General features: G+C 58.1%; 2 non-coding genes across 2 annotated transcripts; both read left to right on the top strand.

Moving 5' to 3' along the window:
- The first annotated feature begins 3,413 nt into the window (after nt 1-3,413).
- Nucleotides 3,414-5,252, top strand: LOC145655633 (18S ribosomal RNA). The gene has a single exon (XR_014121658.1). It is a non-coding gene; the product is annotated as an 18S ribosomal RNA (ribosomal RNA).
- Nucleotides 5,253-6,134: 882 nt separating this feature from the next.
- Nucleotides 6,135-6,288, top strand: LOC145655631 (5.8S ribosomal RNA). Its single transcript, XR_014121656.1, has one exon. It is a non-coding gene; the product is annotated as a 5.8S ribosomal RNA (ribosomal RNA).
- The last annotated feature ends 120 nt before the right edge of the window (nt 6,289-6,408 follow it).

The following is a 6,408-nucleotide window of genomic DNA, read 5'->3' as shown; positions in this document are numbered from 1 at the left end:
CCAGAGCTACTTTGCTGGGCATGAATGTGTTTGAACTCTTGGGCCTGGAAGTCTGGTAGTAGTAGTAGTAGTAGTAGTAGTAGTAGTAGTAGTAGTATGATTTAAAGGCACAAAGTGCTTGAAGTGTGCCCAGGCCCAGAGCTACTTTGCTGTGCATGACTGTGTTTGACCTCTTGGCTCTGGAAGTCTATTTCTAGGCTTATATAAAGGGTCAAACTTCTTGAAGTGTGCCCAGGCCCAGAGCTACTTTGCTGTGTATGACTGTGTGACCTCTTGGCCCTGGAATTCTGGTGGTAGTAGTAGTATGATTTAAAGGCACAAAGTGAATGAAGTGTGCCCAGGCCCAGAGCTACTTTGCTGGGCATGACTGTGTTTGACCTCTTGGGCCTGGAAGTCTGGTAGTAGTAGTATGATTTAAAGGCACAAAGTGATTGAAGTGTGCCCAGGCCCAGAGCTACTTTGCTGGGCATGAATGTGTTTGAACTCTTGGGCCTGGAAGTCTATTTCTAGGCTTATATAAAGGGACAAACTTCTTGAAGTGTGCCCAGGCCCAGAGCTACTTTGCTGTGTATGACTGTGTGACCTCTTGGCCCTGGAATTCTGGTGGTAGTAGTAGTAGTAGTAGTATGATTTAAAGGTACAAAGTGAATGAAGTGTGCCCAGGCCCAGAGCCAGGCCTGGGCAGCAGGGGGCGCTCCTGGCCATGCCCAGCGAGTTTCGTGCGAATCGGACCTGGTCCGGAAGAGATACGAAGGGAAAACTCATTACTCGTCGGGGTGGCACATCCAGGCTCTCGACCCTCCCAAAGCGTCCGACCAGGGTGCACCCTGCCGGGCATGGTTAGCCGCCAGCCCCCTTCCTGGAGGTCTGGTTGGCACGGGGTTTTGATTTTTCGGTTTCATATCTCTGGGCTCCTTGGGAGCAGAAAGTCGGTTGAGGGCCCTTTGGAAAGAGCCGGGGCTGCCGTTTAACGCTGTCCAAGCGGCAGGCGAAGCGCACCCACCGTTTTTACGCTATGATTTTTTAAAACCGCCGGGGCGGCAAACACAGGGCCGGTCGGGTTTGAAGACGAATATCTCTTCGGCCCTTGGGAGGAGAGAAGCAGCGCGGGTCACCTTTGAACGCGCTCGCTGCCAGGAACGTCTGGCGTAAAAGTTTCGTGGGAATCGGACGTTCCTAGGCTGAGAAGCGAGCGCCCGCCCTCGGGCGGTCGGGGGCCCCTTTCTCATTCCCCGTCTGGGCTAAAAATACGAGGTCGGACCCGATGGACTCGGGAGACTGGAGAGTACCAGGGAGACCCTGGAAGCAGGCGACCCGACCCACGCTTCGCTGTCTCCTCGGCCCTCGGGAGTAGAAGCGCGGGGACGGTGGCGTGGGCAGCAGGGGGCGCTCCTGGCCATGCCCAGCGAGTTTCGTGCGAATCGGACCTGGTCCGGAAGAGATACGAAGGGAAAACTCATTACTCGTCGGGGTGGCACATCCAGGCTCTCGACCCTCCCAAAGTGTCCGACCAGGGTGCACCCTGCCGGGCTAAGAGAACAGCCAGGTGAACCCTGGAGGTTCCGAACTCCAGACCCCTGGACCCGACGGCTCAGTCCGCCTCAGGTGCACTACAGAGGTCCTCGGGCTGTCCCTGAGTGCATTAAAACGGAAATCAGAATTACTCCCCCGGGTGGCACTTCCAGGCTCTCGACCCTCCCAAAGTGTCCGACCAGGGTGCACCCTGCTGGGCATGGTTAGCCGCCAGCCCCCTTCCTGGAGGTCTGGTTGGCACGGGGTTTTGCAAATAGGTCCCGTCGGGTATATGGGAGAGCAAAGAGAATCAATGGGGTCCAAGCACTAAATTCATCCAGTGGCGTTCTCTGGAAGCCCAAGGGGAGTCCGAGGGGTGTTCGGCCGGCAAGGGGAGCTCTCCCTCGGACACATGATCAAACGCCTGTCCCCTACCGGAAAGTGGTGTGCTCTGGATGCCCCCCCCCCCCCCATCCCCCGAGGGGGGTGCTTATCCCGCGAGGGGAGCCCTCCTCGGGTTAAGTGAACCATCATGCCGATTCCCCTATGGAAGTGGGCACATCCAGGCACACAGTCTGCTTTGCTCTCCCCGACCCGAGTGCGTCTGTTGGGCTGAGTGTACGCCCAGGCAACTGGATCCAATGGCTCAGTCCGCCGCAGCGTGCTTCGACGATGGGTCGTACAGCCATGCCACCAGGGTGGGCGTGTTTGTAAATGTACCAGTGGATTCTCGTCGGCCTGCCACATCCATGGTATCGACCCACCAGGCCTGTCCGACCAGGGGTTGACCCTGGACGGGCACGGTCTGTGGTTTGGCCCTTGTCCTAGATGAAATCGGGCACGGGGTTTTCTGGCCAGGTACCATCGGGTTACTGGGAGAGCGGCTTCGGTCTCCAGGTGAGACCAATGGTGAAGCAGCACGAGGCAATGGAGAGCATGCAAAGCGATGGGGAAGCCATGCACGGCAATGGCCACGAAAAAAAAAAAAAAATCACCACGGAAGGAACGTGAAGAACAAGGAGGAGTGTAGTGACACTGCCCAAAGCTGCCCGGTGTTGCAGGGGTCTATTGGTGTGTTGCTTCCTTGTTTGGTAGAGTGGAGTACCAGACCCGCCAGGGGTAGGCAAACCATTCCCCCTACGGTAAGTGAGGAGCCAGCCATTTGACGAGCGGGTGTCCACGTGTACGGGTGCGAGCGCTATCCCCCCACACGGGGTTAGGCCACGGCCTTAGGTGGACGTCTGCCGACCAGCCCCGGCTGATCCAGAACTTCTGATGTGGAGAGCGGTTTTGACAGATCCTCCCTGGTTCTAGCGGGTCAAGCCTCTGATGGGGGGTGGGGGTTATTTGTAACCCATCCCAGAACTCTCTGGGGGAGACTCAGACGGCCAGTCTGTCTACTCAGTTGTCCTATACTGGTGTCTGTGGTTTGGGAGGAAGGGAGTGCCCTGCTTTGTTGGCCTCCTCTTCAAACCTACCTGGGCCCACGAATCACTCTTCTTGGTTACATCACGAAACGTAGGTTGAGCGAGGCTAGGGGGGAGGGAATTCGACGAGGTCTTTCCCTTGTCCCCCCACCAGCGGCCCACGAAAATCAAAACGGCGTGAAGAGAGGGAACGCCGAAAGCACCTGGAGTCGGCCGTCCGCACCTCCGGAGGAGGTGGACGGGGTACGGTGCGGGCATGACCGGATGGGACAGCTTTGCATCAAGGTGAGAGGTCGGCGTCCGAAGGCCAGAGGGCGGTGCGCGAGCACGTTTACACTGGCCGCGGAAGCTGTCCTGGGTAGCCCTGTATGGCGTCTGGACCTGACGGCGCACGCACTTACAACCCGCTGCTTCCTAGCCCCCGGAAGGGGAGGCGGATGTCACTCGTGGTTCATCCCAGACCACGGTGCAAACTACCTGGTTGATCCTGCCAGTAACATATGCTTGTCTCAAAGATTAAGCCATGCAGGTCTAAGTGCACACGGCCGGTACAGTGAAACTGCGAATGGCTCATTAAATCAGTTATGGTTCCTTTGATCGCTCCACACGTTACTCGGATAACTGTGGTAATTCTAGAGCTAATACATGCAAACGAGCGCTGACCCTTCGGGGGATGCGTGCATTTATCAGACCCAAAACCCATCCGGGGGGCTCGGGCCCCCCGGCCGCTTTGGTGACTCTAGATAACCTCGGGCCGATCGCGCGCCCTCCGCGGCGGCGACGTCTCATTCGAATGTCTGCCCTATCAACTTTCGATGGTACCATAGTCGGCTACCATGGTGACCACGGGTAACGGGGAATCAGGGTTCGATTCCGGAGAGGGAGCCTGAGAAACGGCTACCACATCCAAGGAAGGCAGCAGGCGCGCAAATTACCCATTCCCGACACGGGGAGGTAGTGACGAAAAATAACGATACAGGTCTCTTTCGAGGCCCTGTAATCGGAATGAGCGTATCCTAAACCCATGGGTGAGGACCCATTGGAGGGCAAGTCTGGTGCCAGCAGCCGCGGTAATTCCAGCTCCAATAGCGTATATTAAAGTTGCTGCAGTTAAAAAGCTCGTAGTTGGATGTCGGGAGTGGGCTGGCGGTCCGCCGCGAGGCGTGCCACCGCCTGTCTCAGACCCTGTCTCCCGGTGCCCCCCGGATGCCCTTGGCTGGGTGTCCGGACGGGGCTCGGAGCGTTTACTTTGAAAAAATTAGAGTGTTCAAAGCGGGCCCGCTTCTCGCCTGAATACCTGAGCTAGGAATAATGGAATAGGACTCCGGTTCTATTTTGTGGGTTTCCTGAACCAGGGCCATGATTAAGAGGGACGGCCGGGGGCATTCGTATTGCGCCGCTAGAGGTGAAATTCTTGGACCGGCGCAAGACGGACGAAAGCGAAAGCATTTGCCAAGAATGTTTTCATTAATCAAGAACGAAAGTCGGAGGTTCGAAGACGATCAGATACCGTCGTAGTTCCGACCGTAAACTATGCCGACCCGCGATCCGGCGGCGTTATTCCCATGACCCGCCGGGCAGCGTGAGGGAAACCACGAGTCTGTGGGTTCCGGGGGGAGTATGGTTGCAAAGCTGAAACTTAAAGGAATTGACGGAAGGGCACCACCAGGAGTGGAGCCTGCGGCTTAATTTGACTCAACACGGGAAACCTCACCCGGCCCGGACACGGAAAGGATTGACAGATTGATAGCTCTTTCTCGATTCTGTGGGTGGTGGTGCATGGCCGTTCTTAGTTGGTGGAGCGATTTGTCTGGTTAATTCCGATAACGAACGAGACTCCGGCATGCTAAATAGTTACGCGGCCCTCCGCGGTCGGCGTCAAACTTCTTAGAGGGACAAGTGGCGTTCAGCCACGCGAGATGGAGCAATAACAGGTCTGTGATGCCCTTAGATGTCCGGGGCTGCACGCGCGCCACAATGGTTGGATCAGCGTGTGCCTACCCTACACCGAGAGGTGCGGGTAATCCGCTGAACCCCATTCGTGATGGGGACTGGGGATTGCAATTATTCCCCATGAACGAGGAATTCCCAGTAAGCGCGGGTCATAAGCTCGCGTTGATTAAGTCCCTGCCCTTTGTACACACCGCCCGTCGCTACTACCGATCGGATGGTTTAGTGAGGTCCTCGGATCGGCCCCGCCGGGGCTCCTCGCGGGCCTTGGCGGAGCGCCGAGAAGTCGATCAAACTTGACTATCTAGAGGAAGTAAAAGTCGTAACAAGGTTTTCGTAGGTGAACCTGCGAAAGGATCATTAACGGGTAACGCTGTCCGGCGTGCCTCCTCTCCCGACCCCCTCGACTTCGCCGTCCCCCCGCGTCGGGGCCCAGGGTCGAAAGGGTCTTCGGGGTTGCTGTTACACGTGGTCGCTTGCAGGTCAGGCTGGACAGAAGGCATAAAGGAGGAGCCTAGTCCCTCCCACCCCTTCCTCGTCCTCCGCCTCTTCCTCCGCGTCGTCCTTCAGCACCCCCCCCCCGCAGGCCCCGGTATTCTCTGGGTTCCAGCGCGAGAGACGCGTCGTTCAAAAAACTCGGCGTCCCCGCTCGTCGGGCGAAGGCCGGTTTCCCCTCACCTTGCCGGCAGGAGAAGCGCCTGCGAGTCGAGCGGGTCGTACGGGTCCGTCCCGCGCCCTCCCTCTCGCTCGCACGGCCGCTGCCTCCGTCCACCGCGAGGGGTTTTCCTATTTTGTTGTCCTTGTCATTCATCCCCGTCCCCTTGCTCGCTGACGAGCGGACTTTCCGGGGGGGGTTGCGAGCGCTGCTCCTCGTGGGGCAGGCCATGGCCCTTCCTGTGTTCGTCCGCCCACCGGCGTCCTGGGGCGTGGTGGTGGTGGGTGGCGCAGCCGGTTCCCCTGCTTCTCTCTCTCAGAAAGGAGTCTCAGGGGGACCCCCGGCAGGTACCTAGGGCTTGGCCCACGCTACGTGAGTTCCACCCCTTTCGAGGGGTCGGACGGGGCGGGCGCGGAGGGCCGCGGTTCAAAGACTGACTCGTCTGCCACGTGGGGCGTGTGGGCAAAGCGCAACCCCGCGCCCGTTTCAACACTCGCAGACGGGGGCGCCTGACCGGTTGGTGAAACCTTTTAAACCTGTCTTTGTAGTCGTGGTGAAAGACCTAAACTGAGCCTGAAATAAAAGAGTACAACTCTTAGCGGTGGATCACTTGGCTCGTGCGTCGATGAAGAACGCAGCCAGCTGCGAGAACTAATGTGAATTGCAGGACACATTGATCATCGACATTTCGAACGCACATTGCGGCCCCGGGTCCATCCCGGGGCTACGCCTGTCTGAGGGTCGCTATTCCTATCTGTCGGACCTGCCTTCTCAGGCGGGACCGCGGTTGGAGGTTCGTAGGTGGGGGGGTGCCCCCTGGCCTCCGTCTTCCTAAAAGCAGACGGTTCCCGGTCGCTGTCTCGG

The sequence above is a fragment of the Electrophorus electricus genome, unplaced genomic scaffold (genome assembly GCF_041902795.1).
Source record: "Electrophorus electricus isolate QZ-2024a unplaced genomic scaffold, ASM4190279v1 Scaffold299, whole genome shotgun sequence".
Taxonomy (NCBI): domain Eukaryota; kingdom Metazoa; phylum Chordata; class Actinopteri; order Gymnotiformes; family Gymnotidae; genus Electrophorus; species Electrophorus electricus.
The sequence above is the reverse complement of the archived record's forward strand: the minus strand, read 5'-3'. Positions and strand labels throughout refer to the sequence as shown.